General features: G+C 41.7%; 1 protein-coding gene across 2 annotated transcripts in view; it reads right to left on the bottom strand.

Annotated features, from left to right (window-relative positions):
• Window positions 1–12,566, bottom strand: part of LOC140230407 (uncharacterized) — a 49,351-nt gene that overhangs the window by 35,488 nt on the left and 1,297 nt on the right. The window lies entirely within an intron of this gene.

Genomic DNA, 12,566 nt, shown 5'->3' with positions numbered 1-12,566 from the left:
ATTCCACTTTTTTGATTTAAAATGACGATATGATGACGTCATCGCGTATTCCTGGCAATACTGATACTTGGAATGTTACTTACAATTCATATACTTTTGTAATATGCAATAGAAATATAGGGTCAACGGACGATTTAAAGAGCTATGGCGAAATAAACAAAGACATGTTTTTTCACTATATTTGCAGAAAGACGCGCACGCGGAATTTCAACTTTGACGCCAGTGCATTCCTTTGTTATAGGTCGTAATCGATCGGAAATCAATGGATATTATTACTCAAAGTATCAGGAATCCAAATCAGTCAAAAAAAAAATGCATTTTCACGTTGCTTACGGGCTCTGCGCGCGAAATTGCGCGGACGGACGCGCACGCGAGAAAATGTTTGAAACGCTTAAAATTGTCTGAAACTTCGAGATTTCCCATTGGGAAGTCGTTTTGAGCCTTTTAAAATTTTGACGCGCGCTTACGCGCGCGTAATGATGACCTGTGTAACTAGCGTTAAAAAGTAAGATAGAGCGTGACCTGAACTTCATGTCCACCGAAAATGATACAGAAATGACATCTAGTTATGAAGTTATGATCGATCATGTGACAAGGTCCGAAAATCACAAAATGGCGCCTAGATGACGTCATAGATATGTTACTGTCATGAAAACCTTATTGTGGCTAGATTTTGTCATGAGACATGTTGACTGAAAATGTCATGTTATTTCGTAATGTCATTCTTGAGATATTGACAACACAAAATTGTCCAGAAAGAAAGAAGAATAAAAAAAAATAAAGAGAGATTTTGACAATCACAATAGGTGATACGCTGATAGCGTATCACCTAATGACAAAAATAAATCAACTGTATGTAAAATGTCCAAAATCGTTTCACCCTGTAGTCCCTATTTTCTGACTCAAGCAAATAACGTGTAGTAACTCTACGAGAATTAAGCAAAATTGTTTCAAATTTATATGAAAGTTTATGCCAAACTGTACAATTCCTAATTCCAACATGAAAAAGGACAATATGTGATGCCATGTGACTTCTGCTGCTTTGCTAAATCACAAATTCTTCTGGAGTTTCTCACTTCCAGTGAGTTGGGAAACTTTGCATCTCTGCAGGTCATGCCCAAGAAAACATAAAGGAGCTGTGCCGCAAAACACTTGTAAGGCCTCCTCCCTATCATGGAATATGCATTCATGTACCATGTTGGACCCGTTCAGGCCAAACAATAAGTGCAATGTTGCTATGCTCACTTCATCTGCAATTACTACTTGGTACAGATGAACAAGTAGTGTTGCCGCCATGCTTCACCAGTTACATTGGACTATACTTCAAGAGCGCAGGGCTCAAGTCAAGGTAGTAATGCTGTATGGCATCATCTACTCACTCATTGACATACCACCAGATATCTCACACCCTACATGGGTAATTGGCAGCACTGCTCCCCCCTCAGGGGGAAGGGTCTAGAAAAGGTGACCTGAAGAAAGCTTGCCTCATCTTCATCCTGTCAGCATGCTGACTTGTCATCTACCATGTGGTCAAAACATGAAAGAAATACAAAAGAAGAACTCAAACTCCTGCTGCCAGAAAATCATTTTATGTGTTGGAGCCTCAAACATCAGGACACTCATGGACAACCAAAACTGTGCAACAGACCAGACCGTCAAACATCACAGAACTGCAGAGATATGTACAGCATAGATGTTGCTGCCCTCAGCATGACACGCCTTGCAGACACAGTGTCCAGATCACTGAGGCTGCTGGAGCTGGATACACTTTCTTTCTGTCAGGGGAGGCACCGGACGAAGGCAGGGAAGCATGGAGTTGGCTTTGCCATTCGTACTGCACTCATCAAGAACCTGGGGTCCTTCCAAAAGGAATCAGCAACTGCCTGATGGTGATGAGAATCCCTCTACAAGGCAAGATGCACCTGATACTCAACAATGCTTTAATACACCCCCCCCCCCCTCCCATGACCTACACTCTGGAGCAAAACGAACTGCATGTTCTATCAGAACCTCTCCAAAGTTCTACGGTCAGTTCCTAAAGACAACAAGCTGCTGATACTTGGGGACTTCAATGCCCGTGTACATGTAGGCAGAGATGTTCAGTCTACCTTGGCCAGATGTCATTGGGCCACATGGCATCGGCCATGAAAACACCGATGGCCAACTGCTACTCACCCACTGTGCTAAACAGGGACTCACCATCACCAACACCCTGAACTAACTGCCTGACATTTAGTGACAAGCACTCACCTGTATGCACCCTAACCCTGTTGTGGGTGTTGGGGTCGCTGTTGCAGTTCACTTATGTACCAAAGATCCAAGTAATGGCACCTGATTGACCATGTGATCACTAACTAGGCGCCCAGGACATTCACACCACAAGGGCAATGAGGGGAGCTGACTGCTGGACAGACCACCTGCTGTTGAGGTGCAGACTGTCCTTTTCCATCATCAGTAGACACAGATGCCAGAAAGCTGAATGCTAAGAAGAAGCTGAACGTCCAGAAACCCAATGTAATGATCCAAAAGAAGAGACCCTCTTCATTCTTTAACATGTAAACCATGACAGGTTTGTTACTATGTTAACTGTGGACATTGTCACTTGTAAGTTTTTTCATTCCATACCACTAGGCTACCTATGCACAAACTGTTGGCCATCAAGGGACAAAGGAATTAGGACATAAGTTTAATTCTTCCCAGATACAACCAGATTGTATTAATTTGTGGAATGCTCATAAGAAGAAGACACCTCTTTTGCACTGCACACTGCACACTAACTACACGCAGCCGCTGTCGCAAAGCGACAGCGGCTGCACGTCTACTCCTTCGCAGACGTTGTTATTTTCAGCGGTGGGTGTACGTTTCCTTCGTGAATATCTTTATTAATCGTGGAAAACTAAAATATAAGGAATCCCCGTAATCTATGATAATCATTCAATAATCAGTATGCGTATTTTTTTTTAATTACGTCAAAAACCCACTGAAATCCGTCCTTAAAATCAGATCTGTAAGCGTCCGTATGGCTTCACTCCTCATCTTCTGCGTGTTATTGAATAGCAATCACTCTCCTATACTACAACGTAGCTAGTCGGAGCGGAAGTGGATGAGCTAGTCGGAGCGGAAGTGACGTCAAATCATGAGAGCAGCACGCGCGGAAATACATGTACGTAGAAGACGACAAGCTTTACGTAACACAAGAAACGCACGGGCGTACGTAAAATGCTACCACTGTACCTCGGGTTGAGCGTTCGTGGTAGTTTGTTGATTTTGTGAATCATCGCACAATCTACTCCGAAAAATTCAACAATAAGGTTTACCGTTTGGATACCAACAAAACACCAAATTCAACTCAACCATCAGCAAAATATGATATAGGTGGGTGGTATGTACTGTTAAAATCAAACAAAATAAAAGACATTTTTGTGGTCTTGCCGTCAAAAGCGACGGTCGTTTACAACGTTTAAACACATGTCAGACTACTGTTTGCACAGCGGTCTGGTCAGGCTAACTAACTGCACACAGCTGCACATGAACATTGTTTTCACTTTTCACCAGTTCACAGCATTTTAAACGGCATACTCGTGAAATAGGCCCCACCACTGCGTGTGCGTACAAATACTACGGCGGCTCGCCTGTTTATACTCGTGAATTCAGCCCCACCGTGTGGCGTTCATCGGTACATAAGCACGGCGGTGGGGCTTTCTTCCACAGTAATAGTCAGTATAATACTCGTGAATGGGGTCGGGCTAACTCGGCCCACGGGACATCTCGTCCCACCCGTCGAGGGTGGGCCGAGTTGTCCCACTCGTTGGTATCGATAGTGATCGTGAGCGCTCGTCTGTCTTTGAGTTTATTTCGTCTTTATGACGTCTTTTCTAACCGTAATTTTCATGGAATTGTGCTCAGTGGTTTCTGTAAAGAATATTTGCCAACTTTTGGGGGATACAACGACGTAAAAATGAAATTTCAGACGTTTTTATCGCGGTTTGCGATCCCCATAGGTTCACGTTCATTTCGCGCGGTGGGCTAACTCGGCCCAGCTAAGTTTTAGCTGTTGTTTTGTCAGTAAATCTCCGTAAAAATATCAATTTTATCATGTTTGAAGGTGTATTCAGGGTTCCTTCAACTAATTTCATCTTCGAGGGAATTTAATTTTGCACATGTTTGGTGAAATGTTGGATATTTGTTCGCATGATTTCATCTTTGCCGTATCCGCACCGCACTGGTCTCGCCACCAGCAGCTCGCTCACGCATCGATCACTGTGGCAGAGTTGAGCCAGGGAGGTGGAAGAAAGATCTTTCTTCCACCTCCCTGGTTGAGCTGAGCAGCGCCATGCCCATGCCCACTCTCCGCGAGGCACGGGGCGGCGCGGGGCACCCGCGCGAACGGCACAGAGGGAGCAGCCAGCCACTCCGTACCCCGTACCCGTATCCCCAGTAGAGAAGAAATCAAATTACATTATGTAGCAGATCATTCGATGTGACCTATATGAAGGTCATTATATGCATTTGATTTTAACTCTTAAATGTTTTGTTGTTGCTGTTGTTGCTGATTTTATGTATAGATCTGCGTTCTACTCAAAAGTTATTTCTGTCCAATTTATGTTACCGGTACCTTTTTTCTTAATAAAAACAAACAAGCAAAAGTCAAGGGGTGAGTCTGTTTATGGGCATTACCGTGGAAATTAATAAATTGTTTGATATCCAGTGGTCAGTTATTTGACCTGTAGATATGGATGGTTTGGTTGAATGGTTGATATTATGAAACCGGTAATGAAATGTAGTGCTAGCTAGATTGGCCTTGTTTATGATTGTAGGGCCTACCTTTTGTGTTGACTTTCAAAAATAAAAAGGAATTGTTTTTGTTTTGATGACATTGCCATTTTTGCCATGGGAATCCTTACCCTAATTCAAGAGAAAAATCCTCTGCCACCTGTACCTGCACGATAATGGCCAACCGTCAAGTTCTTTTTCTTTTTTGTAATTTCCTTTTTATATATGTACTGTATATACAGTGTAAGTCTCTCTCTCTCCCTCTACTGTATCCAGGGAGGTGAGACTCCTGCTGTATCTATGTTATGTATACTGTGATGATCTATTGAACCAAACTTGGACTTAAACATATCATTTTGTTTTGTCATTTTAACATCTATTACTTTATCATTTCCTCTCTATTTTTTTTTTCTTGAATAACAGAACATTCTCATTTGACTTGAAATAATACTTTCATTTTTAATTATCACATTACCAAGTATCATCTGTGTACAAAGCTTTCTTTCCACAACTGCATTGTAAAGTTCTGTATTTTTTAATGATTCTTCGTCTGGCTCTATAGATCACCTACTGCCAATATTTCCGCTTCCTTTCCCCGTCTCTCTTTCACTCGTCCATCAACCCATTCTTTTCTTATGCGTGATCAATGTGTTTGTCAAGTGTCAAATGAGATTTGATTTGAAACACTGCATACTTCATGTGAATTGCACACCAGTATTTTTTTTTCCGAATTCATATTTACATAGAACTAGTGTGTGCATATCTACACTGATGTTCAATGTAGACAAATTTGATATCTTTAATAAAAAAGAAAGTCTCAAGTAGCGCTGTACTATGGATTAAAAAACATATGTGACAAAAACATCATTTTTTTTTTTAGAGTCATCACACTTCATCATCGGTGAATAGTGTGCATTCATAAAATGTGAATTCAATTCCACCACATTTTATAGTGTGTTATAACGGTAATCAGTGGCGTACCGTGGGTCAAGACATTGGGGGGGCACCTCATGGCAGCAACATCACAATTGCATAACGTATCAATTAAATGCGAGCGAGCGGAGCGAGCGAGCTTGAAAATTTTGACATTTTACAGTCCCCAAACTGCCGTTTGTAGCTATATATAATAATACATGTATGTATATGTATTTGCTTTGGAAATTAAGGGGGTTGAACCGGGCGCAGTTGCTGGCAGTAACATCACGAGAATGGCATAACGATTAAATGCGAGCAAGCGAAGCGAGCGAGCTTGAAAATTTTGACATTTTACAGTCCCCAAACTGCCGTTTGTAGCTATATTTTGTCGCTTTGGAAATTCAGGGTGGGGGGGGGGCGCACCGGGTGCAACTGCTGGCAATTACTGGCAGTAATATCAGGAGAATGGCATATAACGGTTAAATGCGAGCGAGCGAAGCGAGCGAGCTTGAAAATTTTGACATTTTATGTTCCCGAAACTGCCGTTTTTAGGTATATTTTTTCGCTTTGGAAATTAAGGGGAGGGGGCGCATCGGGCGCAACTGCTGGCAATTACTGGCAGTAATATGAGGAGAATGGCATATAACGGTTAAATGCGAGCGAGCGAAGCGAGCGAGCTTGAAAATTTTGACATTTAATGTTCCCAAAACTGCCGTTTTTAGGTATATTTTTTCGCTTTGGAAATTAATGGGAGGGGGCGCATCGGGCGCAACTGCTGGCAATTACTGACAGCAACATCAGGAGAATTGCATAGCGATTAAATGCGAGCGAGCGAAGCGAGCGAGCTTGAAAATTTTGACATTTTACAGTCCCAAAACTGCCGTTTGTAGCTATATTTCTTCGCTTTGGAAATTAAGGAGAGGGGGCGCACCGGGCGCAACTGCTGGCAATTACTGACAGCAACATCAGGAGAATTGCATAGCGATTAAATGCGAGCGAGCGAAGCGAGCGAGCTTGAAAATTTTGACATTTTACAGTCCCAAAACTGCCGTTTGTAGCTATATTTCTTCGCTTTGGAAATTAAGGAGAGGGGGCGCACCGGGCGCAACTGCTGGCAATTACTGACAGCAACATCAGGAGAATTGCATAACGATTAAATGCGAACGAGCGAAGCGAGTGAGCTTGAAAATTTTGACATTTTATAGTCCCAAAACTGCTGTTTTTAGCTATATTTGTTCGCTTTGGAAATTAAGGGGAGGGGGCGCACCGGGCGCAACTGATGGCAACTACTGACAGCAACATCAGGAGAATGGCATATAACGGTTAAATGCGAGCGAGCGAAGCGAGCGAGCTTGAAAATTTTGACATTTTACAGTCCCAAAACTGCCGTTTTTAGCTATATTTTTTCGCTTTGGAAATTAAGGAGAGGGGGCGCACCGGGTGCAACTGCTGGCAATTACTGACAGCAACATCAGGAAAATTGCATAACGATTAAATGCGAACGAGCGAAGCGAGTGAGCTTGAAAATTTTGACATTTTATAGTCCCAAAACTGCTGTTTTTAGCTATATTTTTTCGCTTTGGAAATTAAGGGGAGGGGCGCACCGGGCGCAACTGCTGGCAACTACTGACAGCAACATCAGGAGAATGGCATATAACGGTTAAATGCGAGCGAGCGAAGCGAGCGAGCTTGAAAATTTTGACATTTTACAGTCCCAAAACTGCCGTTTTTAGCTATATTTTTTCGCTTTGGAAATTAAAGGGAGGGAACGCACCGGGCGCAACTGCTGGCAATTACTGACAGCAGCATCAGGAGAATTGCATAACGATTAAATGCGAGCGAGCGAGCTTGAAAATTTTGACATTTTACGGTCCAAAAACTGTCGTTTGTAGCTACATATATATTTTTTCGCTTTGGAGGGAGGGGTTGCCCGGTGCGCCCCCTGGATCCGCCACTGGAAGTCAAGGGTGTCGGTTTATGTTCATGATTGGGGGAGGTATGACCAGCGAGGGGGCGTCGAAGTGACCAAGCGGGAGAAGGATGTCCAAAATCTGCACCTTATATATAGAGCATCCCCTAATTTGTTTGTGTTTGTGAGTGTGTGTGTTTCATATAGATGGAAAAGTTAGGAAATAGCCAAGGTCAAGTCTTATTATTGGCAATGCAAGGCAATATAGACTAGTATGTAAAGCAACACTGCAAAATCAATGATCAAGCTTTGATAGCAAATGTGTACAACCTATCAAACATCACATTGCGCAACATTGCAGCGACTCTTTTTGCCATTCCGATGTTCTGAGTACACTGCGCACATCCTGCTGGTATTCAAAATGCCAACCAGGAATCACACTGAATCACAATCTTTTGTCGTCTCTGGGCTTTCTGAACAATGTTTCGCTTATTATCTCTTTAATTATATGGTTAAAAGAAATCTTAGAAAATATCTTTTTTCTTGATCATCCTTTCATGTCGATTTCAAAAGCAGTTTACTAACCCTTGAATTACCATTTTGGTAGGGTTTTTTTTTCTTTTTTTCTCCTTTTTTTTTTTTTTTTTTTTTTTTTACCAGCGGATTGGGGGGGCACGTGCCCCCCCATGCCCCCCCGTAGTTACGCCACTGACGGTAATACAACATTTGTTCCTGTGACCTTGTAACAATTGCTCTGGTGTATCATTTTCTCCAAGGACTTGGGATCAAGGTTAGGATTGTGATAGCAGTATTTTGTATTTATTGGTTTTCCACTGATTGCAATACAGTATAAGACAAATAACCATAAATCAAAATGATTACAAATAGTCAAAATAAGAATTACAGTAAAGATTAAAAAAAAAGAGCAGCTTACAAGATTGAGGCATGGCCATGGAGACTTTGCAAAACATATAAGGGGCTGAAAGGATATCCAAAGCACACCAGAGACAGCCCCACAAACCAACAGGAACTTACTCCATAGCTACACAGTGTAGAAGCCAGATCCCATTTATTATGAAGTTGGAGGTACCGGGTACACATCGGTGTTTTGTTGATTTTTCCTCTATGAATTTGCACATGGATAGCTATGTAAACATTAGTCCTGCATGCTTCAAGTCATAAACATAATTTACATAAACTTAACATATCTAAATTAACTAATAGGACCAATATCCAACATGTCAGGAGGATGCATATCACCTTCCATGTACCCGAAACAATTTACGCAAAAAACAATAAAACAAAACAAAACAAAAAATCCATTGTGTATTAAGTTCACCATGGGCCTAGTTATTGGAATGAACTTCCCAATATGCTGCACCGCACCACCTTCTTTCAAACATACTCTTACAGTCTTAGGCTGCGTTCACATAGGAGTATACTATTCGGGTATACGGTGCTCGTTTTCGAGGGCACACAAATATAGCTTGAATCGAACGACAGGATTTCCCAACACCGGTTCACATAAGAGGGCACTATTCGAAAATGCCGAATAGCATAGAATAGTATAGTGGGAATCGTGCTTGTTCGATTTTCGAACAGCGTATACCATTTCTTGTTTATGAAATGATGACGATTTTGGTCTCAATTTGCCCTTGAGCAAAAATAAGCATGTAGACTGACATTCTGATGCAGTTTAGAAATTTTTAATAAGATTGCTGGGATGGTTGTGTACGAGGAAGAAATCCGGATGGTGCAGGTGATGGTGTACTGGGTCGACTTGACGGCGCATAGCGAATAGCGAATACCGTATACCGAATACTTCTATGTGAACGCAGCCTTAGGCTGCGTTCACATAGAAGTATTCGGTATTCACTATTCGCTATTCGGGCACCGAGTACACCATCACCCGCACCGTCAACTCACCATCCCATGCAGTGAGGATTTCTTCCTCCTACATCCCAGCAAATCTTATTAACAATTTCTAAACTGCATCAGAATGTCAGTCTACATGCTTATTTTTGCTAAAGGGCAAATCCAGACCAAAAGTGTCATTATTTCATAAACGAGAGACGGTATACGCTGCAAGAAAATCGAACAAGCTCGATTCCCACTTTGCTATACTTTTCGCAGCTATTCGGTACTTTCGAATAGTGCCCTCCTATGTGAACCGGTGTGAGGAAATCCTATCGTTCGATTCAAGCTATTCGCGTGCCCTCGAAAAACAAGCCCGAATACCCGAATAGTATACATCTATGTGAACGCAGCCTTAAAGCAACATCTTATTAGCAGCTACGGCACGCAAGTGCATACCGGGTACCTGGTAGTAAACTTGTTGCTTTTTTTCCTTGTCTATTCTTCTACTCCGGAGGGATCCTAACCAGGAATGCAGGTATTGATCAGCCTGCCTGTTACATTCCACAAGTCCTTCATTATTGTACCTGATTTCAGAATTCTTGTACGTGGCAGCTTGCCGGTTACCATGGTCACACAGTCTGGTTCTCAGTAGGAGCCCTGCTGGAATGTGACTCCTGATGAGCTTATTCTCCATGTATAAGTTGCAGCTGAACAAACTTGCTGGTATGTATAGGCCCCATCATATTTCTAGGACCCCGTTTACAGTGCGGGGCCAGGCTCGGCCGCGGCTCGGCCGCGGCCGAGTCCGGCCTCAATTGCGCGGCCGAGCCTCGCAATTTTGTCCGTTTACACTGCTGGGCTCGGCCGCGCTTTTGATTCAAACCTTTAAATATTTTGTCGTAGTGGCGCTCTGCTTGTAAACAAACGCAATTTGGTATTGTCTGGTTTTCAGACCCTTTGCCAAATGAATTCCGTGGCGACGAAGTCGCCGTTCGGGCAAAGGCCTTTGCCGAAGGAAAAAATCCTTTGCAGGACAAAACCATCTTAAACTATACTAGTTTTCCACGTTGAGGGGGTTAATATCCTGAATAGCGAAAGAAACATGCAGAGGGTTTGGAAGCTAGACTAAAATTGGCCGCGCAATTGGCCGCGCATTTGGCCCAGTTTGCGTTTACACCAAGAAAAGGCCGGGCTCGGCCGCGGCTCGGCCGTGGCCGAGACCACCTCCAGAGCGAGGCCAAATGCGAGGCCAATTTTGGCCTCGCATTTGGCCTTTTGCGCGTTTACACTGAAGCGGGGCTTGGCACGGCCGCGGCCGAGCCTCGCACTGTAAACGGGGTCTAGTACCATAGCCCAATTCCAAACTCACCTTTGACTTCATGCTGAGACAGACTGCTGTACATTTTTATTTTGTCTGTACTATTTTCATGAGAAATATGAAAATACATGTAAATTGAAATTGAGAGTAACAGGAATGGAAGAGACCAACTAAAATGTAAAAACCCAACTCACTATGACTACAAATGAAAATAAACTGGACGAAGGTGTCAACAAGCTAAGGTGAGAACTTATTTCTTCTTTTTCTATGTCACTGTCGAACATCCCAATGTAGTGGCCGACTGGACAAGGGAAGTTAAGTTCGGACTACCGAACTTAATATGGAATGTTAAACCAGGGAGGTGGAATCTTCCACCTCCCTGGTTAAACAAAAGAGTAGGTGTGGTGTGAAAGGGATGAACACATGAATGGGAAAGGAATGAGGGCGATAAAAAGAAACAGCATACAGGTCAATGAGAATGTGTGTCAACCTATGAACCTATACAATTACAAACTGAACAAAATATAATGATCTGAGATTGAAAAGAATGAAATAGCCAAGAAGCTCAACAAATTCAAGTTTGCTGTCTTACCGTGGGCCTACATAATAGCAGGCCATCATAATACAATTTTAGGCGCAGGTAAGAAAAAACGTGAAATATTAGCTTTGTCAAAAGTTATAGGTGTTACAAAAAAAAAAATCCCACTTTTGATCTTCAATGCAATGTAGTTCCAAAACTAGTACTACATTACAATCTCAGAGCTTACCTGGTCATATTTTCCCCTACCAGGCCCTACTACTACTTGCAGTATCCATCCTGCACAAGTCTGCATGCAATTCAATACCACAGAGTTTACTGGTCTATCCTGCCAGAGAAGTAATACCTGGTACTTGGGCGTAAAAGAAAGAAAGAACATACATGTACTAATGTAAAATTAATTTCAGGGCCAATAGTATTCATTGTTGTAACAAGGTGCAGTCTATATGACAATTCAATGATAAAGTGATTAGGTTGCTACATAGATGTACTTCGATCACAATGTAATTTACTATTGCTTTATCTGCTGCTTTCGTTACAAGGTTATATATTCCATTCATTTCAGTACTGGTATAACAGTATTTCTTCAAATTCATGAAATTCTTCCGTCGAGATGTTTTTTTAATGCAAGTGATTGACAAATTGCCCTACATTGATGTAATAATTATCTCTATAAATCATCATATTTACATAAACATTTATATCGATGTACGTGTAGGGCAATTTGTCAATCATTAGCAGTAACAACAGTATTTCTGTTAGCAATTATAGTACATTGAATAAATATCACTTTGAAAACAGACTTCACCATAGTACTAGTAAATCATTTCAGACACAAAAAAGTGACATTTTCACATATTAAAACTCGTATTATTTCACAAATATTACATATTCGTAAATTAAGGAGCAGTGTCCCAACATAGCGAATAGTGTCATCCGAGTCACATGATAATTGCCAACAATACAGCATGCATCAAAATTGTTATTTTATGTGTGTGTTGTGTGTGTGTGTGTTTTTGGTTTTTTTTTAATTCAGTATCAATCATTAATAATAATAATAATGCTGATGCTGGGGGATAGACAGAAAAACAGCAAAATGACAACTGCAAACTGCATGAGGTTGGAATACATATTATTGAGTCATCCTGGAAAAAAAAATATCAGAAAAAAATAAAAGACAAAAAAAAAAATAAGAAAAAAAGAAGAGTCAAGCAACCCCCTATATGCCCAGCCTTTAGCAGAAACCCTTGCCCTTT

The sequence above is a fragment of the Diadema setosum genome, chromosome 7 (assembly GCF_964275005.1).
Source record: "Diadema setosum chromosome 7, eeDiaSeto1, whole genome shotgun sequence".
In the NCBI taxonomy this organism is placed as follows: Eukaryota; Metazoa; Echinodermata; class Echinoidea; order Diadematoida; family Diadematidae; genus Diadema; species Diadema setosum.
The sequence above is the reverse complement of the archived record's forward strand: the minus strand, read 5'-3'. Positions and strand labels throughout refer to the sequence as shown.